The following is a 25,921-nucleotide window of genomic DNA, read 5'->3' on the forward strand; positions in this document are numbered from 1 at the left end:
AGGCAGGGCGCATGCTAGTGAACCCGTTTGCATGATAATTATTTTCTTAGTCCATATGAGTTATACATAATAGACATATAACTTTGCATTTATCTAGCACCTGGGGATTTAAAATGATCTCCTAAACACTGAGGAATCAATTGAGCCACTTTTCCTAATGCTAATAGCACCTTTTCCTACAAGGGGTCACTGGAAGTACTCAATAAACTCATTGGGGCTACTCAATACATCATCAGAATCTGGCTGTAATTAAGTGAGCCTTGTGAAAACACTGTTATAAATAAAGTGATATGCATTTCTGACTGCTATACAGGGAATTTGATATTTCCATAACCATACAGTAAATAGTTAACAAAACCAGAATGAGACCTAGAACTCTGTTGAACGAAAACTAGCTCTGCAAGTTGCCACTTGAATCATTAGAACTACTAACTTGAAGGTTTTTATACTTTTATCTATAATCCTGACACAGCTATCTCAGCTGCAGCCAGACGTTTCACAAAGAACTTTTGCTTTTTAACTGGAAGGTGTACACCTGTGCTGACTTTCCATCTTTTTTATATGCATATACATATTTCATTAGATTAGGGCTATCATAATAGTGGGCAAATAATCTATTCTTGGTCTGGAAAACAGCATTGATATTAAATGTAAATGGGAGGTTTGATTTCCATTACACTTTTCTGATCCAAGCTATAGGATTTTGTAAACAGAATGAAAGAAGTGTACTTTAAGCTTTGAAAGCATGAAATGGTTAAATGGATACCAGTGGAAAGACAATTCACATGATAGGGAAGATATATAGACAAAGCTAGGTCACTATAATTAATATAAAATCTGTGGTCATACTTGGAATGAAACACGTACCCCTAGAGGTGCAGCAAGAAAAATACCATTGTTACCTCATGAATAATGGGCTTCAATAGATATCATGCCAATAAGTATATTTTAGGCAACAGCCTTTTTTTAGTGTTCTCTTTAGAGATTAAAAGGATTTAACATTTCATCTACATTGTCTATTTTTTTTTTATAGCTTTCTAAAAACAGCTCTGTAGAATACATTGCTTTTTTACAGAAATTAAATGAGAACAGAAATACTCTTGTCAACAGTTGTTGTGGTTATTAATATGGGACTGTGGAAAATTTCCTTGTACCTAAACTGAGTTCTGTGAAACTAATTTACATTTATTTAAAATGTAATGAAGACTTATGTGTGTTGTGATGAGTGAGAGAAGTTATGGTGGTGTCTGAAGATGTTACTAGAAAGTGAGGTGAAAGTTTCTGCTGACCTTTGTGATTTATAAGCCACTGTTTGAGATTGTCTGAATTAAAAATAATTGCAACAATCATTGCAAAATAAAAATGGTCTCTTTTTAATCTTGGTCCAAATATATTTAAAAGAAAATCATGCAAGTATTTATATAGTGCCTGCTTCTAGATTCCTTAAAGGATTTCAGTTTAAATGAATATAAAAACATCTTCTCAAAAAACCCTTGCTACTCCTTTGCTGACAATGAAGTGTATGAACATTTAAGGCAGTTTGTGATAGTAAGTGCACCATATAGTCAGCTACAATGTCGGAGAATATCCAGTTTGATTAGAATTATAAACTGTTCTGCTGGAAAGTTAAGATTCAGTGAACTACAGTGGGAAACTCGAAGCTAAATAGAAGGAAAGAAGCCAAAGCATTTTCCAGTAGTCTTTGCATTCTATTGAACATACTCTGAATAGGCAAGAATGCTTAAATTGATGAGGAAATGAGTTATACTCTTGTGACAAGTATAGTTTTAATAAGTTAAGTTGGCGGTTTGGTGTCTCAGTAAAAAGGTAGCATCTTCTTAATAGTTTCATTAATCAAAAATAATTCAGCCTTTTAAGCTTCAGGAAAAATGAAGGTGGCTGAATTTAAACTTTCATATACATCTTGCATCTTACAATGGTGACTCCCAAACCTTTACTTCACTGGGCATCTATGACATAACACATTATTTCAGGGAATTGAGAAATTAGACCAAAAAAAGGACATAACCCATACATTGGCCTGGAAATGCAATCACAGAAAATAGTATTAAATTTAAAACCACTGTGTTCTAAAAAATAATTTTCCAAGTCTCTGTTAGAAGACTAAATAAAAAAAAAGAAATCACAAAAAGCAGCACGAAATGATCTTAAAAAAAAACAACAGGAGCCAATTAAGATAATTACCCAAGACAAGTACTTTTATTTTGCAAGTCTCTATCTGCATGTCTCTCTGGAAGTCTGTATCTTCTGAACTTAAATGTGTTTTGCAGTCTGTTTCTATTTTTTTTAACTTGGAGCATATTTGTAAAGAGCACAAAGTTGCTTTTCCACTTTAATTTCTTGTCATACATAGCTTGTTTGTGAATAATGTGTGAATTACAAAAGAATCCTAGGTCTGGATCAACTAAAGATCCATTGCAATGATTTGCTTCATGACTTTTTGAGAGGCTCCCACATTTTTTAAAGTGTCTGAAGACTTTCTCCTTAGAAGCATTTTTCTAGTAGGATCAGGCTCATGTTCTCTCTGCTATCAAGAAGAGGATGTCCATTTCTCTTGGACTACTGAATCAACACAGTCTTCCACTGTAAGGAGACAGTTCTGTCTCTTTCTCAGGAACTATACCTTAATTTTTCAGTATCAGAAGAGATTTGCTCAGGAATTTTACCTTTTCCCCCATCAATATTGGATATTTTGAAAACACTTATGGATCTACCAATGTACAAGTATTAAACAGGTAGCGCAACACAGAAGAGCAGGGTGTTACATTTTTTTTTTTAAATTATTCTATGATGAACATTTTAAACCCAGAAATTGTCCTGAATCTTGCTAGAAGTATATTAGTAGCTGAGATTTGTACACTGAGACTGTAGATAGTTCAGGGTTTTTTCAGCTAATGCCACTGTTAAAGAAAGCCTGCTGAAATGGGCTACAATTTTGGGACAGTAGAAGTCTAGACAGTGGCATTCATCACCCCAGCACCAAGGTGGGTAGGGCTTAGCAGTGCTTTGGTCAAAAGAAATTTAGACCATTTGTTAAGTGTTAGGTTTTCCACATAACATCAACAGAGCTGAGAATCTCAGCGCCTTAAAACATACAAAAGCAACTAATCATGCTGATTAGGGAATGACTAGAAATAGCCTGAGAAATTCAGAGTACAATAAGGGTCTGTGCTCTTTATTGATAGTTCTTCCCAGATTACTTTTTCCTATTTGTACTAAGAAACACAAAGAAAAATAACAGAATCTCATCTGGCAATTTATATAAGGTATAAATATATACATCATACATAAATCTTAGTCTGGCAGTTCATATAACATATATAAAAAAGATTTCTTTTAGTGCATTAGTCTTAGGAAAGACATCATGTTCCCTTAAGGTCCCCTATGGATATTTGTCATTCCTACACCATGATTCATACACAGTGATTCCAGATTACCTGTAAAGAAAATTTCTTTTGAAATTAACCTTCTATTAACTTGTAAAATATATTGATTCAACTATAATTAATAATTTGTAACCATGATTCATTAAGATCATACTTGTAATCCGATTGTGGAGTCTAATTTCTCTTGCTTGTCAGCAAGATACATTAGGTAAAATTTATCTTGACATTTTATATAGGTATAAATGACAATAAATGTATGTAACAGTATTTTTTTTTTACATTTCAAAGCTCTTTTCTCTTCTCCTCTTGCTAACCCCCCCAAAGAAATAGAAACAAAAGATTTATTCACAGATTCATAGAAAACAGATACCAAGGTCACATGGCTCAGAATTACGAAGTTAGCCTTGAGCAGGGAGAGAGGTTTAAATAAGTTGGTATATTGCATCACTGAAAAATGCAGTTTCACAGCACCAGCACCTCATTCCAGTCTCACAAATTCTGGCTTCACAACGCTGTAATTCTTGATTTATACTACACCCATAAGATCTGCTACATTCTGAATCCACATCCATTTTAAGCCTATCTTGTAACCAAACTGCCATACAAATGGGACCATTTCTTTTCCCAAGTATCATAAATTCAATTTCTGCTGTTTTAGACAGCCTTTTTTTCAAGAACATGACTAGTAACCATTTTTATATTTTCTCAATCTTTGCTTAATGTGTTCCAATTTAATTTACTTTTGATAGTAAAATCTGTAATAATACATTTATAATGTGTTACATTTTACACAGTTAATCACAACTTAATAAACTTCTAGCCTTGTAGTTAAAGCAGGTATTGTACAGTAGCAATCCTTTTTGTGTCATTGTCTGGGAGTCTACCGGCATGGCTAAGTGGGAAACGGTAGGCAATCAATGGGTGAGATGATCTGCCTTTGCTCTGAAACAGGGGAAACAGACCTCTCAGAGTATCCTCACACAGGTCTGCTGTTGTGTTTTTTCCATTTCCCCCAGTTTGAAGAGAAGGCAGAGCAAAGGATGTTCATCAGAGATGGGCATCTTAAAGAGTATATGAGTGACGCTACATTGATTTGTGGTTCCTAACAAGTGAAACCAGCCTGTATTTTCTCAATATCTCCAGTCAACTTTAGCTATGTGGACTGAAACCTAAAAAAAGATAGACAGCAAGTAAAATTATACTTGTAAGATTACACCCAAAAAGAGTATTAGCAGGTTTCTTCCAAATGATTCTATAAGGCAATTTCTGCCAGGTTCAAACAGCTGAATAAATAGCTCCTGGCTTGTTGAAATAGCAGGGAAAAAAAAAAAGCTTTAATTTATCACAGTTTATCACATGCATTTATCCTTATGTGTTTTTCTTTGCCAGGATAAGTATATAAGATTGTGTATGGTGAATTTGTGCCTGTTTGTATGAAAATTGGATGAAGAACTGGGTCAAAGTGCTATTCTTAACCGCAGATGAAATGCTACTGACTGGCTGAAAATCCATTCTCATCTATACGTCTTTGCCCATCAGATTTTCAACTTCAGTCCTGAGCCGTTTAATGTAAATTGCTCTCCTTAAAACAATGCTTCTTATTAAAGCTCAGTGTAGCAAGTGTGTCACTCATACAGTAGAAGCTCCATTATGTGCCGCATATAAAGAATTCTTGTGGAAAGGTCTGTTTATCTCATCAAAGTGAAATTATATCTCTATAGACATAGTGTATAGTAGATATAGAGATATATAATATATGCAGTATCATGTTGCATGTTATAATGCACTTTACAAATTGCCCAGAACTTTAAAAATAATTTTCAGTATGACATACTGCCAACAAAAACACAGCACTATAGCTTAAGACTTGGTATTATTTTGTTATTTCAGTTTTTTCTTCTCTTAATAATGCAAAAACCAATATTGATTTTGGATGTAACCATGAAAGAATGATGATTAAGAATTACAGAAATCTTTTGTCCCTGCAAGGTCCTTATAGCTCTCATGAAATTTTGAACTAGTGTACTTTGTTACCTCACAAATCATTAATATAGGCCAGCAGTAAATTGTGGATTGGCACACTGCCCAGCATAGCACCAAGATCAAGCCTCTGCTTTCTAGTAAATTGGTACCCAGCTCTTTATATCAGAGGTACACGCATTTATGGAGGCATTAGATATGAAAAAATCTTTCATTTGCCATTTGCTTTTCTACATGGCTAGCTTTTAACTAGGTCATGTAAAGGAAGTTAGTGGACTCAGGAAAAACTACACCAAATAGACCTGTAAGGTGCACTGAATGGCAACAAGGGTTTGCTGAGATGCATCTGAACCAACACCTGAAATTACTTTAACTCTTAATTGGGCAATTATAACATGTGTGAATCAAAATGTGTAGGCTCACAGGACCATGCATTTCATGTGCACGATCACAGAAGGCAGGACAGGACCGAATCCAGTTGAAGAAGTGAGACTAGCCTGCTTGGTAGCATGGTGTATTAATGAAATAAAAGCATTGGAATGAAACAGGAAAAAGTCACACTTTTTAAAATTGTTGGAAACACTTTAAACCATTACTTGTTGTATTCTAGTGATTACCAACAATTTCTTAATCACAGTTTGTGTAGTTACTTGCCATTTACTTGTATTTAAAAAGAATTATCTCAGATTGTTTCTAGCAAGTCATTAACATTACTTAAAAAAAGTAGTTAAACAGACAGACTGACAGAGTTGTTGATAGATTGTCTTTTGTGACTGGTAGATGTGAGGATATTTTATAGCAGCCTGCGCACTTCAGGTAGTTATGTAAAAAAGAGCAATGATTTCCCAAAACTGTTCTTTTCCTTTGAACTCTGCTGTATTTTAGTGGCCTTTTGGATGTAGCTTTCTCTTCAGTATTGTCACTTTAATGCATATCTCTTAGGGTCATGAAGATGGGGCATGAAGAGAAAGCAAGTGATAGCATAGCTTCTGTTGAAGCCCGTTTGCAACTAGTGATAATCTAGGAAAGGCAATCCTGGAAGACTGAACTCCAAAGGAGCTTCACAGGTTTCCAGTCATCTGTGTACTCTTCCTCTTAAATCAGTTACCTACGTTCTGCCAGCCTGTCCTTTTTGCTGGGTGTAGGCAGTTCCCAACAACAGTCCTAACCTACAGAGGTAATTTCCTAGGAAACATCTTGGCTTCTCAGTGAGAAAGAAGCCTCTGGTACCTTTGGTGCTTAAACCTGACAGTTGCTTCCACTTTACTCTCACTTTGTAAAAGGAGTGTGCTCCTAATGGTTGGTACTTACCCACAGAACAAATGGTTTAACTAGGAGTGAAAATTTAGTCTCCAATATAGCTTGAACTATACAGTATCTCAGGTACCTCTAAATTCCTGGTGCCATGAAGGGAAGGCTGGGGACAGGTTTCACTGACTGTGCTTCAGTTCATCCACGTTACTACACCAATTGTTGCTGTCCTCAACAGGGCAAACAGTCATGGGGTGGTAAGCAGGTGATCAGTGTCTGTGTGCTGTACACTGGCAGACTTAGGCAGACACTTAACAATGCTTCATTTTCAGAATAGACAAAAAAGGTTTCCAGTATTACTAAATCTCAAAATTAAGTATAATAAGCCCACAAGCGGTTAAGTGCATACAAGAAAAGTCAATGGAACTACACCTGCTTATACCACCATTGAGTTTGACAGAGTATAATTACTCCAAATATTATTGTAAAATCAACCTTTCATGTGTATGCCCAACGATGGATGCATACAGATATAGGCTCTCTGGGTGGCTGATAGAAGGGGCCCTCTTTAAGTGCTACAGGCATTTCATATACAAATATTTTCTATGATTTCCCTCCTCAGACTGAATAATATTGCCACAGCCAAAATAAACATGTGAACTCACCAATAGGTGGAAAAAGGAGACTGAGATGTGAAAAAACCTCTAAAAAGTTTGACTCCAAGAATGAAATACTGAGATTTTTGCCTTAGATAAGACAAATAAACAGTTCTGCAAACAGCCCATTGCACATAAAATCTAGGAAGACTGAACTTTTTACTGAGTTCTAGAAAGATTTTTGTGCCACCTCATAACCTTTATGAGGCAAAAAAGTCAGACAGGGAGACACCAGCTGCAGGTGGTACAGCAACAGTTGGAGTTCAGGCAATTTCTCAGAGCTTTCCTTCCCCCACACCTCTGAAGCCTGGGCTTCTTTCTTTTCAGGCTGTTTCTGGGTCTTCAGAACCAAAAAACATACTGAGTAGTGGCAGCAGTGTCTGTGGGAGCTGAGAGGCTTCAGACAATTTTCATAGATTCATAGAATCATAGAATGGCATAGGCTGGAAGAGACCTCAGAGATCATCTAATCCAACCTCCCTGTCATGGGGGGACGTCTCGCAACTAGATCAGGCTACTCAAGGCTCTGTCCATCTTGGCCTTGAACACCTCCAGGGAGGGGGCATCCACAACTTCTCTGGGCAATTTATTCCAAAGTCTTACCACCCTCATACTGAAGAATTTCTTCCTAAAATCTAATCTAAATCTGTTCTCCTTCAACTTAAACCCATTTCCCCTTGTCCTATCAGTGGACACTCTTGCAAAAAGTCCCTCCCTAGCCTTCCTGTAGGTTCCCTTCAGGTATAGGAAGGCAGCTATTAGGTCCCCTCGAAGTCTTCTCTTTTCAAGGCTGAACAATCCCAGCTCCTGCAACCTGTCCTCGTAGCAGAGGTGCTCCAGCCCCTGGATCATCTTTGTGGCCCTCCTCTGAACACGCTCCAACAGATCTATGTCTCTCTTATGGTGGGGACACCAGAACTGGATGCAGTATTCTAGGTGGGGTCTCACAAGAGCAGTGTAAAGGGGGAGAATCACCTCTCTGACCTGCTGACCACTCTTGATACATCCCAGGACGCGGTTTGCCTTCCGGGCCGCATGAGAGCACTGCTGGCTCATGTTGAGTTTCTCATCTATAAACACCCCCAAATCCTTCTCTTCAGGGCTACTCTCAACCCACTCTGTGCCCAGTTTGTATTTGTGCCTAGGATTGGCCCGACCCAGATGAAGGACCTTGCATTTTGACTTGTTGAAGCTCATGCAGTTAGCACTGGCCCATTTCTCAAGCCTATCCAGGTCCCTCTGGATGGCATCTCTTCCCTCAAGCGAGTCCACGGTATCACACAACTTGGCGTCATCGGCAAACTTACTGAGGGTGCACTCAATGCCATCATCCATGTCGCTGACAAAGATGTTGAACAGCACTGGACCCAGAACGGATCCCTGAGGGACACTGCTTGACACTGGTCTCCATGTAGACATTGCACCATTGACCACAACTCTTTGAGTGAGATCATCCAGCCAGTTCTTTATCCACCGTCATTTTACACCCTTTTGACGTCCTCCATCTATTCCTCCTCTGCCATGGCTCTGGCTACATCAAGCTGCAGTATGTAATCTGGATTCTTTCTGTATATTCCATCTTCAAGAGGGAACAGCAAAGTGCTTGTTCCAGTTTGCTCTTTTGGTGTGAATCAGGTGTGAATCACTCTTTCTCTGCATATGTTGCTAGATAAGAAGGGAAGAAACAGGAATATTTGATAAGTAGAAATGTCAGTCATTTGATTATAATGTAGATGGCCAGGTTCAACACTCGTGCAGATCGCCAATATTTTATTGCTCTAGTTTGGTTTGAGTTCAAGACTACTAACAGAAATGGCCTTTAATTGACCAAAAAATGTGTAGGTGATGAGATGAAGGGTTATAAATGGAGTGCACTGTGTATGAAATGAAGAATACTAAATCGTCTAGGCGGAACCCACTCTCCATTTTAGTACATTCACCCATGAAAATCTCAAAGTGTGGTAAAACATCTTTAAAATGCAGCACACATGAAAAATGATGCTTGGACAAGGACAACACATCGGTGGCATCATCTCAAGTGCGGCGTTACGTCTGTTTCAATGAATTTGGGATCTGATGGCACTTAAGCTAATGAAAGTGTAAACAATTAAAGGACAGCTCAGAAGAAATGGGTGATAGAAAAGGATATAATAAAATGTAAGTTTATTTTATGTGTTATATTACTGAAAGGGAATTCAAAACTCTTGGCAAGGAATGTGTGAAATATGAAGCTAAGAAAGGAGTAAATGGGATGCTGTGACCATTTAGAAGATTTTTGGAAACATTTAGAAAAATGGTAAAGTAAAATTTACATGTTTACACAAGGCTGGAATATATGACCCTGTCTGATTTAATTTTCTTGGAGACCACGACTAAAGATACGCTTCTGGTTATATCAAATGCATAAGCCTATGACTATTAAAAGTACACAAATAATGGAAAAAATAGAACTAGTTAATGATTTTTGAAGGATTGCTTACCATTAACATGGAATGATAAATGACAGTCTGTAATCAAAACCTATTTACTCTCGCTCTATTCTAGTATTCAAGATGTTAAAAAGCAACAGTATCACAACACAAGGATATAGAGAGTGAATAATCTACTCTGAAGGACTGATTGAAATAACTTTTCCAGAAACAAAAAAATTTATCACTTTTAGACAATGTCAGTTCATTTGAAAGAGAAGAAAGGTAACGCAAGTGTTCAAAGTGCTTAGCAGAAGAGTTTGGCCATTCAGAGCAGAACTGTTCAAGCTAATAAAAATATTGAGAACTAAGACTGCAAAAGAGTTTAGCAAAGTAGAACACGTATCTGCTCTAGAGTTTGTCATGAATATTAGTATTCAGCAGTGCTGGGCAATATGAGACGGTGATAAATCAGGCAAGATTTGTACAAGTCTCTGAAATCTCTATGTGAATCTCTGAGAATATAAAGCAGTGCTGGTTCCACAAGGAGAGACAAATGCTGAAAGGGAGAGTATGCTACAGCATGTGAGGAAAAGACATCTCTTGAACACAAACTCTTAGAAACCAAGTTTTAGATTTTTTATTCAAAGCAAATGAAATAGTTCTCACAAAGTTAATCATATAGGAAGGCAGGCAAGAGAAAGTTTCCTCTTAATTTGTATATGATTGAGAGAGACAGAGAAAATAAAAGCTAGGTCCACAGGAAGAATTATTATTTGCAGTTAGTCTTTGTAACACAGCAGCATTACCTTGTCTGGCAAAGCCTGCATCAACCCATGGCTCTCAGGAAATTTTCTTGGCTTTGTCTGACTTCCTTTTAATGCACAGCAGCTGCTCTGAAAGAAACTGTAATTCTGAATTTGACTATTAATGTCACTAAAAATTGGCTTAAGCTTGCACCCCCAAGAGCAGTGTCTCCAGGCAGTCACATTTGTCCTCTTCCCAGCTCTCCGTCATCGGTGGAAGGGAAGCTGGGGTTTTCCCGATGTCAGGCTCTGTTTCACCTGAGCCCTTTGGGTGACAGGAGCAGCTGAGGGCCCTGCCTGCTGTATGTGCACTCTTCTCTCCACTTGTGTCCAGGCAGCAGAGGTGTTAACCTCAAGCTGAAAGTCTCAATACCTATGACATTCAATGTAGATTTTATTGATCATGTGTTAGATATCAAATAAAAGATCTGGTTAAGGATTAAGTTTCGAGGAAGTGGAATCAACCATATTACTATGATATGTGAGACAGAGGAGATAATTTGAAGAGAATAGACTACTTCTCTTGTGAGAATAACTATGGACACTATAATAAAAATTTTAGTCTCATTATGCAGTGTAATCAAATATCAAAGTAGTGTCTAATATTCTGTAATATGAGCATTTCTGCATTTTTTTATGTTATGGCAGAGAAAGAAGCATATTTTTCCTCTCATCTTTATTGTCCAGCCAGTAAAATCCTGCTGCCAATCAATGGGGCAAAAATTGGGCATATTCCGTTTTCAAATAGATGTCATTGCACACTGATGATACTGCAAAATATATTTCAAGATGGGGCAGATTAGAGAGAAAATATTGGATAAAATTACAGGACCTAAATGTCTTTCTTGGCAATTTATTAGCTGTTCCAAATTGAAATATTTCCTCTGACTAAGTCTGCGAATGAAACCATCCCAATTACGGGATGCCAGTTAGATACTAGTGATAAAAGTGCATAATAATGAGCATGATGAATAGAAAGGGAATTTATTAGCTGTCTTTTTTTTTTTGTTCTGGAAAGATAAATAGAATTTTGGGTCACATGAACAGTTTCGCTAATCAGTAGCATAATTTAATAAATTTTATCTAACAGTGTATGTCTTATTTAAAAGGTATTTTGTTTCACATCACCTATTCAAACAAAAAAACCCCTGAATGCTGTGACAAGCACACTGTGTTTTCCTGAGCAGAGAGCAAAATATGCACATTTATTTCAGTATTGTGGTAGCAATGAGAAGCTCGACTCATGGAACCTACTGTGCCAGGGATGTAAAGTGACACTTACTTGAGATTAAAGAAAGAAGAATCATAAAAAAAAAGTAGAGTCTTCAGGAGAAAGCAAAATAGGTATGTATTCCTCTGCTGAAGTTTTTTTAAGAAAGCAAGCTGTCACTAAAAAAGTGAGGACCGACAGACAATAGAGTTGTGGTCTAACCAGGACCAAATAGAGAAAAAAACAATATAGAATTAGTTAAAAAACCCTCAACCTTACTTTCTAGTACACAGATTGTTTTTCTGCACCTAGGGTAGGTACTATATCTCTTTGGATCAGCCGAATGCAACATGCTGTATTACCAGCAAAGTGACAATGTATATTATGAATAGTTGGTTAAAATAAGAAGTGATCTGAGCCTTTGGCCATCCTTCAAACCAAATTGAACTCAAACCTTTGACATTTTGGTTACATTGTCTGCTGCCTCACCTACATTTCTCGTGGTATAGTGGCAAGCTCAAATGCCCAGAGGTCTGATATTCAAAAAGGGCAGCGATAGGCACCTTGCCACTTCCTGCTGGACTATGGATTTGTCAGAGAAAGAAAGTTAGAGCTGTGGGGAGGGGGCATTTTCTCCTTCAAGGCAAATATTGTCAGTAGAGAGAGGGCAGGCCCTTTCTCCATGATGCATGATAAACTCCTAGGAGAGCATCGATGATGGATGACTGCCAAACTTCCCTGAAAGAATATTGCTATGCCCTAAGGAAAGAACGATACCACAGTCACCCCGAATTCACAGAGAGTTCACTTAGTTTGGATATGACAGACCTCATAAAGATTCCACTAATAAAAATACCAATATATTTTCTATATTCAATTAGACCTAGCTGGAAGAAACTCAGCAAAATGTTACACAAACATTTCCCCTTGGATTTAAAAAATTCAGTCATTAAATTTCCTTTCCCGAATAAACCCAAGATATATTCAGTTGGATCTAACAAACAGAATCTGACCTGTAGCTTGTGGTAATGTATCTTTTTAAGCTTATGAAAGTATTGACTGGAAGGATAACAGGTATTCTGTGATTAAAAGTGTATTAATCATTTACTGAAGATTATTGAATGATTCAAGATGAATTGTCTGTTTATATCATTGATGCTAGTATGATTAATCTAAATCTCCTGCTAGGTTTAAGAGGACAGAATTAGAAATATAACTACAAGAACCCTCTTGATCTAGAGTTAGTATGTCAATAGCTGTTGCATTTTTTAGCTAAATGAGTGGGGAAATGTTGTATGGAAAATTAAAGTACTTCAGTAATTTCTGGGTTCTTTTTCCCACCATAATGGAGTTTATATAAATTGTTAAAGCTGTGACAGATAGGAAGGCTGTAATGTTTATGACATACACGCACACACACACACACAAATCCACACATTTTTCGAAGTAGAAGGGTTCTCCATACTGACAGCGAAATGCTACAGGTCTTACTCAGATGCTATCTACGAAACCTACGAAAATCTAGGATGCTTGTTTGTGGAAAGGAAATGCTTTATCTGTATGAGTAAGAGCTTTGTATTTAGACACTAACAGTCAGAAGTTGATTTTAAAGCTAAGCAAAAGCACACAGAGGGTCAGCTAGAAACTAAAGGTGAATCCGTGAGAAGCATCCATATCTACATGTGGATTAAGTTCAGATTCAAAGATTTTTTTTTATACTTCATGAGTCAAAATTTTAGAACACACTGGCAGCTAGAGCATGTGACAAGAAGTCAACAAATCTGAATTCTGGTTCTATCTGTCATTAATCTTGTGCAGCTTAAAGAAAACAGTTTAAACAATTAGTGTCTCTTTTCTGTAACCTCTAACACAAAGATTGTAAAGCACTAGGTGCAGGAAAGCAGAGTAAGCTAAATGGCTGATATTTGTAAAAAATTTGGAAACTTCAGCAAGGAGACCTTGTAGAAGTACAAAGTATCAGTGGTTATGTGATAAATTTAGGAAAGGGTCACATTCCTAGTGAAGTGGCAAAATTGCTGATGATTAAACACTCACTGATATTTTTTTTTTTTTTTGGAATTAGACTCATTAGGAGAATAAATTACAAATTTATTAGAAAAAATACGTACTTACAAACTTTACGTTTTACATAAATTGGAATGTTTTTGTGCAGAAAATTCAACATTCTTGTGGAAGTACAGAATCAAAATCAAGTCAAGCACACGATTGAATATTGAAAGTGTTGTCCTAAATGTCATGTTACTATCACTGCTTCTCCACGTTTCTTGAGGGCTGCATGCACTGTTGTAGTTGGGCTGTTTAGCCTGGAGAAGAGAAGGCTCCGGGGTGATGTTATAGCAGCCTTCCAGTACCTGAAGGGGTCCTACAAGAAAGCTGGAGAGGGACTTTTTACAAGGGTGGGTAGTGATAGGACAAGGGGCAATAGCTTTAAACTGAAAGAGGGGAGATTTAGATTAGATATAAGGAAGAAATTTTTATTTTGAGGATGGTGAAGCACTGGAACAGGTTGCCCAGAGCAGTTGTGGCTGCCCCATCCCTGGAAGTGTTCAAAGCCAGGTTGGATGAGACTTAGAGCAACCTGGTGTAGTGGAAGGTGACCCTGCCTATGACAGGGGGGTTGGAACTAGATGATCTTTGAGGTCCCTTCCAACCCAAACAATTCTATGATTCCATGATTTTTTTAAATGCAGTTATTAGTTTTTATTTATTATAAAAATGATTATTGATTTACTTCTGAAATTTAGTTTATTTCGCATTACTGCTAACATCAAACAAGATAACAGTATGCTATTGGCACTGCTGAAAGCCAAATGTAGGATTATGCCTGCTTATTATCTTGAGCAGCCATGCAAGCTAAGCTTCAATGAGTCTTACACAGGGACCAATATTCATATATTAAATCCAACCTGCAGTCCAGATACCACAGGAAAAAAGTCACTTTATCCTGATTTCCCGAAGAACAGTGATTTATTGATCACACTGTCTTTCTGCTTATACTTTTCTGTCTTCCACCCAAAAATTTCTGATCTTTTTGGCCATTCACAAAGGCATTGGTGTCAGGTGATCATGAAAAAGGGAGACTGAGCTTCTGAATGTGCCTTATGCCTGCCCCAGCTGGGAGAACTTTGTGGGATCCTTACTGACATAAACCCATGTGTTGAAGAGATAGATGATGACTTCTAGGGTTTGTGTTTTGCCACCACATTCCAATAGTCATCATTATGATTGGCAGAAACTGTGCTGCAATGGCTAGCACGAAGGAGATTTCTCTTTCCTCTAGTAGTCTCAGAGAGCAAGGAAGCATTTGTGCAATATGTGTTGTAAAATATAATATAAGCAAATTAATTTTCTCTGTGGAACTGTAACCCAAAAAATCTACTTAGTACAAACTTAGGATCGATATTTTGAAACAGAAGCAAATTGATTCCAAGCGCCAGTTCAGTACTTCAATGATTGTAATATAAGAGAGAAATAACGGAGTTCTTTCAAGTTGTTTATTTCTATGTCTTCCGATTTCAGTGAAAATACGTTCTTCTACCATTCATTGCTGATACAATACCTGTAGTGCAATGTATGATGGAGAGGGTCAAATTAAACAAGCTAAAAAATAGGACATGTGGCAAGTAGTCTGTATTTTAACCAGTATTTTGAGAGGGGAAAAGTGCTCTTACGCTAGGCCTTGAATTTGAACTGAAGGCAACAACTCCTGTTACTATGCACCACTCTGGTACTATTTCTGTTCTGCTAATATTCTTCTGCTGCATTTTATAGTGACAGGAATGTATCACAGGGGTCAACACTGTGGTTATCTTGAGCTCATTCAAATGACTCCTGGGTATATGCATATTAGAACAGAGCTTTCCAAAAGGTTCTTTTGAAATTTTTTTAAAAGGATATGATTTTAGTATTTCATTGTATTAAACACAGGAAAATGTAATGTAGAAGTTACTGTTATCAATATGTGCAGTAAGTCTTCCCATATTCTCACTTAATCATTTGTATATTTTAGAAAATTAATTTAATCAAATGTTCATTAGCAGTAATAATTAATTATAGCAAAGTTCATCAGACAACATACATGTATTGCCAAATGATCATCATGCTGTTCTTTTGACAGAGTTGTTACAGCACAAATGTTCATGTGTTTTTATGCAGACATTTCACCAACACATGACATACTGGCTAGAAATCTGCATTTACAACTCTATAAATTACAGATGTAGTAAATATTATTGAAATACATTTTGCTTTCATTAATTGTATAGTTTTGGATTATAAATGCATATTCAAATGCTGTACAGATTATGTCTGCAGTGAAAAATTGCCTATTTTTAATGCTAGCTATTTCTAAAAATATCCTATGAGTTGTCCGCAGGAATCATGTGTTTACTAATCTATCAGTAAATTGAAAATCACTCCTTTTCAGAAAGTCTGCATATTTTATCAGGAGTGGCATGACTTGAAATTCTTGCTCCTGGAACAGGATAGCTTTGTAGGCAGGGCATATGGCTTGGGGGAAGCACATTCAGTAACTTTGCCACAGGTTTCCTGTGACTTTGGGTAACTCATCTTGTCTGTCTATGCTTCATTCCTTTATTTATAAAATAGCTATAAAAGCTTTCTTTCTGAAATATTGTTTGTTCTACCTATTTACATTTTAGGGCTGGGAGGGGTTAACATCATCATGTTTTTCTTCAAGGCTTAACAAAATGAGGCTATATTCCTAGCTGAGGCTTTTAGATACTGTCATGCTATATAGTACTAATATAATTATTGCTCTGACAAAACATTAATTGAATTGCTCTTTCTGATTCTTGAAAACACTGCTGGCTCCTGAGCATTCCATGCTCCAATCAGGCAGATGAAAACAGAACAGAAAGTTCAAAATAAATCCCTGCTAAAACTGCGAGGAGTTTGCTTCCCTTTCCTCAATGCTTAATGTTTCTGTATCTTTCTCGGTGAAAGTCTTGCATGTGCAGAAAAAGCCTTGGTTTTCTTGGAGCTATTCAAGAATATTTCTTGATGTTATATTAAAATTGTCAAAGATATTGGAGGATAGTGACAGTGTGCAATTAATGCAGCTGCCAAAAGTATGTATGAGCAATTAGTGGCAGCTAATAACCTGGGACACAGCAGAACTATTTTATTGGACCTCTTTCAAAAGCTAATGAAGATGAACCTCCCTAAGCCATCACTAAAAAAGGTTCCAGAAAGACAGGTATGTTCACCTCAGGCTGTCTGTGTCAAAAATTACCAGAAGACTGAAAGACATAGGCATGGGCTCATAACCAAAATTACTTGCCTTAGTTGGGTTGATGTGCTTTATTTGAGTGAAATCTCCGTGTGGACTTAGAGCTGGGAAACCCTATGTAGCAAATTTGCCTGCAGTATTTGTTGAAACCCAGCCAAAGAAAGCCAAGTATACTTGGCTTAAACTTGTACTGCTCCTTCACGCTGTAGTGACAGATTCATCTATACTTAAATTCTGGCACTGTTAGAATTGGAAACTTAATATACGAGTTTCCCTTAGCTCACCCCCAGAGGCAAAGATACATCATGGCTCTTCAGTGAACATTTTGTTGTACTAGAAAACCTTGCAATACCCAGACACAACATGGAAAAATCAGACTAGGGAGATTTCTTTGGCGCTACGTTTTCTTGCTTTTCTTGGTATGAGTCAGAACCATTAATTGAATGTAGTTTTCTTTTCGAGATGTTTTACAGTCCTGCAATGTTGTTTTTCATCATAGAGTCAATGTACTGGAGTGCCAGCCAAGAATAACAATTAGCTACTTAGCCTGTCCAGTTCTAACTCGAATTGGAGTGTTAGATCAGCCTTTCAAACAATGGTGACAACATCTCTATTAAAGTTGGGTCCTGGTTCAGTAAAAAAGGTCACAGGCATCTGTGTTAAGTCATCTTGCTAAGCCTTTTCCTTTTTATTACACTTCTTGTGTCATCCCACTGTCAACATGGAGCAAACCAGCAGATTTCAGGTGTGTTCTTGGGAAATCTGTCGACTTTCACTCACCATAGTGATAGCATATGAAGACGAATCTGTTTGTTTTTTTAAAAAAGCCCAAATGAAAATCCATGACCAAGGTTTTAAGAAAATGTCAGATTCCCTTAAAATTAACTCAGGGAAAAACCTACAGTTTTGTAGCTCTCAAAAGAGTGGACGATGCTCACAAATTGGATATTGTTCTTCTCAGATTATCAGACAGAAATCTATTCTTTCACTCTGGCAAAGAAATTTAACACTAATAATTCTTGTTAATTGGTATCATCTTTCATTAGGATTTTCTGTCAGCATGTGCTATGCAGCAACTGTATAGACTGTGTTTCTATCTCGAAACAGTAAAATGATACAAATGCTAATTCTTTTCAAAGGATGTCATTTTTTACTTAGAAGTTTGAGAGAAGAGAGAGGGAAAACAAGTGGCAAGGAAGGAAAATGAAAGATTAGTTCAGTAGTTTCCTAAATGGCAGTATCAGGGACGTATGTGTGCATAATGCAGAGACCAAGACCTTTTTATGTTATTCTACAGAATCAGATAAGGAAACATATTGTGCAATAGTTGAGATCCAAGTATCTCAGCTGCAGAGCCTAGTTAACTTTAAAAAAAAAAAATCTCTGCAAGGCTAAAAGCAAAATGACCACCTGGTTTATCAGGTCTTGTCCTGTCTGACAAGTAAAAGTTCATAAATTTACAGAGTGAAAACAAAGTTAAACGTAGTTGTATATCACTTTCTTCTGGCTGAAGACAACCTACTCTACTCCCCCTGAGCAAGAAGCCCTGTGCTACTGAATAACTCTTTGATGTATTTCAGGAGCATCTGGTTGCCGGTTACTGGCTGAAGATAATGATCAGTTACATTTTCACGTGTTCCTTTTCCACATCCCTGAAGTTTCTAGTTTGTCCAATTACGAGGCTTTGCCCTGTCCCCCATAGGGAGAGGAAAGAAGCACCCCTTCCACTGAGGAATTAACACTTAAGTCACCAGTTTTCAGGCAGCATCTTGGCTGGGTGTAGGTTTTAAAAAGGAACGTTTCCTTCCACCTTTGTTCTCATAATAGAAATCTGACTTTTGATCACCAAGGATCCTAGTGGGAAAATCTTGTGATTTTATGTAAGAGAGCAGGGAAAGCAAAATGAGGAGAAATAAAGAAATAAAATAATACTGTAGAAGAAGGGACTAATAAACCAGTAAACACAACTGTTCTTCAAATCTGCAATGAAGTATATAGTTCCCAAAATATCCTCCTTGGTTTGTGGTTGTTTTTTTTGTGTGTTGTTTTTGTTTTTTTTTTTAAGATTACTTCACGTGGTTTTGAAGGTAAAAGGGAATTTCTTTTAATAGGGAACTGTGATTTGTGGAAGGAAACAATAACAAGTACAGATGAGAAATAATACAAAGTTCAACATGCTCTTATACAGCCAGCCTATTTAGAGGCTGAACTGCACTTCTGGTACAATCTTCTTTCACTTAAATTGAACATATTATATAAAATTTAATACCCTAATCCATATTTTCACATGTGATGTAAGGAGCGTTGTTGTCAGCAGGTACTGAGCACTATTTGTGGTAGTGGTACACAAAAACTTGCAAGCGATCAGTACCTTTTGGAAACCACCACCCCAACCCCGTTGGTGGTGTTGTAGAAATATCGCCCTGCTAGAAACCATGAGTTATATGTTACCCATGTTTCTGGAAGTATCTCATATCTGTGAACTGGAGATTTTGGCATGATTGAATACTTTGTTTTGTACAGTGACAGAACTTGTAAACAGCTCTCTGCTTCTAACAAACAAGTTAAACTCTTAATGAGTATTGCAGTAATGAATCCATAGAGAAGGACATATCTTATTTAAATTGTTATCAAATTAAGAGGATCATCAAAAAAGTAGTTAAGGAAGGTATGTAAAAGCTACAATTATCATCAATCACTTTCATATGATGGCAAATATATAGAGCACAGAGAAATACTCATACATCCTAAAGAAAAGCCTACAAAGACAGGTGCTGATGATGAAATTGTGCCAAGATTATTTTTCAGGGAAAACAAGATAGGAATTTCTGTGAGAAAATAAGTTTTATGGAGGGATTAAAGGGGATAAAAGGTGAGTGCGGGGAGAATTGAGTTAGTTCATTGTAGCCTTAAGAAGAGATGTTAGAGATGTAATAAAGAGGCAGTAACAAACAGTAACAAATGAAGAATAAAAAAAAATATCCAGAACAAAATTGAAGAAACAAAAAGTCAATACAACTGAAGATAACAAAAAAATATGAAGAGACACATTGTTGTGATATATAATGAAGTTTTGTGGGACTTCAAACAGGAAATGATCTTGAATTTGATGTTGTTAAAAAAAATAAAAAGAATTGATAAAAAGATTCAAGGAGTGCTTAGATATGATTGAAGCAGAATAGCTGGAGATAATTTTGTCGGTGGTGTTTTATCCAGACACTCCCAGGAATGTGGAGAAGGGAGAACAGAGAAGACTGATGGAGAAGGTTTTATTAAGTTATATTAGTCAAGATGAGAGAACACTGGATGAGAGAACCAAATTTTAGCAGCTGGCATTCTGAGATGAGAATGAGGGTGGCTGATGGGACAAGACAAAATGCCAAATTTTTCCAGCTGAATTTATTGCAGTTTCCACAAGAGCTGAGTTTTTTCTTTATTCACTATTTCATCTGAGGAAGAGGGTTCATTAAATAACATTCACCAATATCTGCACAGGTAATGAAATGGTGTTTCTTAGAAAGGCTTTGTAGGAATGTGCATAGCATCAAATCATTCCTTCCCTGAGATGGGAGGATTTAGTGAATAGCACAGAGGCAAATCTTTTATAGCAAGCTTAATCTTCCAGGTTTCTTTCTTTCTGTCTTTGGCTGTTTTTTTGTTTGTTTTTTTTTTTTTTTTTTTTTTTTTTTTTTTGTTGTTTTTTCCTCCCTCTCCCATCCCCACAGGGGGTAGGAAAGAGAATAAATATATACTCCCCTGAATCAGGAACATCAGGTTTTGAGCCAAGTTCTTCCAACCTTTGTATTCATTTGAGCTACTTATCATCACAAGGAGGCTGGATATAATGGTCATGGATTCAGTGAAGAGAGAACTTCATGCTACATTATTTTATAATGCATATTTTCTTTCATAATTGCAGTGAAATAAGGAAATAAAAAGGTTGATCTAGGTCTTATGAGTCATAATCACAGTGCAGAGCAGCCTACACATGTGCAGGGCTTGTAGTTTTAAAAGTTAGGACTTCACCTCTAATTTTTAGGTCATATAGATGATTTTCTCTTTCTTTGTTGAAAATGTTCACTTGTGTAACGCAGAGGCATACCTCTGGTGCTTGTGAAAAGTGCCAGAATGACACAGGGCAAGAGTAGGTCAGATCTGTGCAGCTAGAACAACAACTTGGAAAGCAGCATAAAAGCTTCCCCTGCCCTACCAGTATGTTACAGTTAAAGGTGGACCTAGTCTAATGTCTCCAAGGACAACCTGTGGAGGCCAGGAGGAACTTTACAGAGCTGCTCCTGGCTTCCATGCTGGGGTTGTAATAGGGCAGCACCTGGCAGTTGCTGCAGTGGACCTCGTACTTTACCAGCTTGCGGCACTTTCAGCAGAAGACACAAGGCATCCTTACTTTTCTGAGATATTCAACATTTGTTTCAACTGAAATCTGAAAAGGAAATGAGAGCAGGAAGAAAACTGCAAGGACATGCAAGAAACCAAAACATTTTTGCTATTTTTTTTCCCGGTAACTTTTTTTTTTGTTCATGCCAAACATGGTGACATTATGTTCACATCAAGCATGTGCTGTAAAATTGCACTTGTCAAGCATTTGTTTGGCAGAAATGCAGAGGAGGAGATGCTGAGCCAAGAAATGTTTCTCCTTTTCTCCTGTAAAATGGGGAGCTCAAGAACAAGTGGGAGTCTGTTCATGCTGTTATATTAATGTGCAAGGGACTGTCAGTTTTTCCATTACATACCTTCATTTTCAGATAGTTTTAAGTTGGAAGTGGACATTTGATAGGGGCTCAAATCAGACATTAAGAAAAGACACTGCACATATGGTACAGCTTCTAATAGCACATTGCTTTATGGAGCAAGTCAATGTCTTTCTGCTATCTTGACCAGCATCAGACTGCAAGTTTTTGGGAGCAAGGATAGTCTCTTGATTCTGTTGAAGCACAAAGCCTATCCTAATCCATGGCCAGAACCAAAATGACACTGTAGTAAGATAACTGTAAGCTGAGAAGCTGTATAAGCAATCGCTTGTCATGTCATGTAATTTTACATGTATCAGAGATGTCTCCTTTCCTTTACTGCTATTTGCAAACATATGAGCAAAATTCTATACCTCTATGTGATCAGGAAGGCTGTTTCATCCAGTGATAGTTTCTCTGTACAAAAAGGCACAGGACATGAGCACGTATTAACTCATGACTGGAGAGGACAAGGAGAGCATTGCCCAAATTGTCTCATACTGCTGCAGTAGAAGGCACTGCACCTGTCTCCAGGGGACTGTCTACAGAGCTTGCTGTGGCCCACCAGACATCTCCAGGCTGTTACAGCCACATGAGAGCTGACACAATCCAAAGGAATATCCTAACTGGACAAACCAGCAAATCCTGAGAATGGAAACTCCCTGAGAAGCTCAAATAAATACAGTTTTATTGGTGTTATGCCTGACAATAACAGCAAAACTACTACAACTCTGAGATAGCTGTGTCCTCTGTGGACAAGTGTAAAATTTTAATTGCAATTAGCTAGAACAAGATTTTCGTAGAGTTACGTTTCAGTCATGATGAGTATCTGTGATATATTACAGTATAATTTTCCTTTAGGGACCAACTGTCCTATCTACTGGTTTGACTTAACAATGCTTAAGTTTAGCCCCTTGAGTATTCCATTTAAACACATCCATAGTTTTCCAAATATTTTGCAGGCACTTTATAGAACCTGAGTAATAACATCACAATAACAGTATCTAGCTGGGTGAGAAGAATTTAAAGCATATTTATCTTGAAAGAGTAGAGGAAAGCACACATTACTGTTAAAAAGTAATAATTAAACTACCTCTGTCCTATCTGGAAGCACAGGCTCATTATAAATAAAGATAAACAAGTGCAATGTAAAAACCCCAAACATTTATCTTTTTAATGGACTTTTAAGTCAGTTTCTTTAGTTGTTGATGAATGTAATAAAATTAAATTAAATTAAAAGAAATGTCAAGAAGAGAATAAATTTGAATAACAAAGCCCACCATAAATTTGCAATTACTTGTCCATTAAAGGTCTCAAAGAAAGTTCATTTCAGCAAGGATAGAATTGACACTGTTGGAGCTTTAACAGGAACAATTATTATCATTGCAAATTACTTAAACTATTAAACTGAGAATAATTCAGAAATATCATTAGCAGTCAAATTACTTAAAAAAACTTGTTTTCTTTCTTCTTTGTTTAATTTAAACTTAATGTCTGCTTATTCTCACACAAGCAGAAAATGCTGATGAATAATTCCAGAGCATGCCTAAACATCTCCCTTCACAGCTAGCTTCTAATTTGATCTCAGGAGACCCTTCTTGGTAGCTGAATGAAATATTTTCATTTATTCTAGGAAAGCCTACATCACCATACGTTTCTAATCTCATGTGCTTGGTAATGCTGCTAGATGAGGTCCTCAGCAAATCATTAAACTTGTTCAATAACAACATTACAAAACACAAGAGATTTTCTCTTAGTGAAACACAGAAGATTTTCAAACATGGGGGGAAAAAACTTTAATAAGCTAACTGGCGTTTCTAGGGCAGTTTCAGAGATTATTTAACATTTTAAACTTCCTGGTGTGCACAGTACAAGAACAAGGAGACTTCAATCCAGTGTCAGAGTGGTTTGAAGAAGCCATACTTTCACGTTACAGAAAATACAAGTGATATTGCTTTTCTGATAGGATCAAATGTTTTGTCTTGGTCAGCTCACTGTGCCCATTACATGTTCCCTGCAGCTGAGCAAAATACAGTTTTATGAAATTTATGGATTCAACCTCCCAATCTTATCTTTCTAACAACTGACTATATTTCCTGATGATATGATAATGTAAATGACTTAGCTATGGAATTCATGAATCACCAAGATAAGATTTGAAGAGAGGAAATTAAACACTTGATTCAATTAATCTTTCTTATTAGGCTAGAAATTCATGATTTGCACTCCTAATAAATATGATGTGAGATTGCATATGCATTAATCACATGAGATTAATATCCATTATTATTCTTTATATTAAATAACACTGAATTCAAGTGACCCAGACACCAGCTCCCTGATCAGGAAGGGATGGGGAGTACTGTGGAAGTGGCACACTCTCCCAGCGGAGAGAAAAGACTCTCATTTCTGAGATCATCCATCTTCCTTCTTGGCTTTATTGTATTCTTCCGTATTGATGGAATGGCTTTCCCTCTGGGAAAAGTTTGTGGGTCAACTGCTGAAAATCAAACCTAAGTTCCCTTATGCAACAGTAGAGAATGAAAGTGCAGTGCAGCAAAGAAGTACAGCTAGGAGGCTTGTTTAATCGAGGTCTGTCAAGCATCTAATCACCTGAGATCGTGGAGATTTTTAGGTTAAACTTGTTTTTATTATTATTATTTGCAGTACATTTGTGGAGTTGACTTCATTAAGGCTTTTATTATTGTTTGAAGATAGATGATGTTCAGTCTCTTTCCTCTGTTTTTTCCTTAAGAAGGCAATTCAGTATTATTTTACATTTATTTACATTTATTTTACACTGTGTTGCATCTATCCATCTATTGATGAATCTGCCCACTCACCTATCCATTCCTCTGGCCACTTATTCATACACCACATGAAAATATAAATTATTTGGTCAATTATTTTCTATCTCCGAATAACGAAATCAGTAGTACAGAATTATAGTTATGTATGTAGCTATACAATATGTGCATATGCAAATGTACACATTTGAAAACATTTCTAGAGAATTGCAAGTGAGTAGATAACTATATTTAGAAATGTATCAGTTTCCAGATTTAGAAATAGCTGGCATACCTTGATGGTGCAAACTGAGGCACTGTTATATATGCTGTCTCTGTGGGTCGCAGCTAATAGCATCTACATTGCCTGGTTGTCAGGGTAAGACTGTAGAAATTCCCCAGGAAAGTATCGTCCTTCCCTGGCAGCCATGAAAGAGCCCAGGTCCTCATTTGCTTGCCTTGTTAAAGCTGTATGGGGCTAACTTCAAGTAAGGCTGGCAAAGGACATTCTTATCAGTTAAAACCTTGAATATAGCTGATTTTACCTTCATTAGGATAAAGCAAATCTGTAAATGGACTATCAAAGCTTATGAGCCTTTTGAATTGCTCTCAAAGTAAAAGTCAGTTGAAAAAAACAAAAATTTTCTCCATGTTTTTTCTGAGATATTTTAAGAAACTGTTTTGGGTAAAACAATTTCAGTCTAGCTTTACCTGGTAGTTTCTTATGAAAAGGAACTGCCAAGATAAACCTGTATTATTCTTCGCTTTTGATTGAGATATATTAATACAAATAATACTTTTGTAATGCTAAGTATTTTGAACTGTTTTTTTAAATAGGGAATTTTAAAAGTTTATTGTCATAGTGAAGTTATTGATTTTTTAAAAATATCATCAAACTGTTAACAATCTTGTTAAAGTGATTTTTGGCAATGGTAAGAGTTTAATACTCTTTGAATCTTGAGAAATGAAAAGAAAATAATATTAATAGAAAGAAATAGAGAAATATAAACCAGTTACTTCCAGTTCTTGCAAAAGACTCTTATGCAGTATGTTGGTGTATTCCATAAGCATGAGCATGTCCAGGAAGAGATTCTTCTGTAAGCAACAGAATATCCTCAGTGGGGTGGACTTCTTCTATTTTGCATAACCCCATTTTCCTTGATGATTCAATCTCAATTAATTTTTGACTTCTTAGAAATATCTCTGGGTAGGGAGAAATCAACAAATTAGTATACCTATATAATCTCATTTTCACCATGACTATTTCTTTGTTTTCATTTTGTCCTTTTCCAAAAGATGGCCAAATTGCCATATATGATGGAACACTGAAGTTATCTTTTGATAACATGTTGGGAAGACATACAAAGTCTGCACAGCCTTGTCAGAATAGTTAATTT

Source organism: Tauraco erythrolophus, chromosome 10 (genome assembly GCF_009769465.1).
Source record: "Tauraco erythrolophus isolate bTauEry1 chromosome 10, bTauEry1.pri, whole genome shotgun sequence".
Classification (NCBI taxonomy): domain Eukaryota; kingdom Metazoa; phylum Chordata; class Aves; order Musophagiformes; family Musophagidae; genus Tauraco; species Tauraco erythrolophus.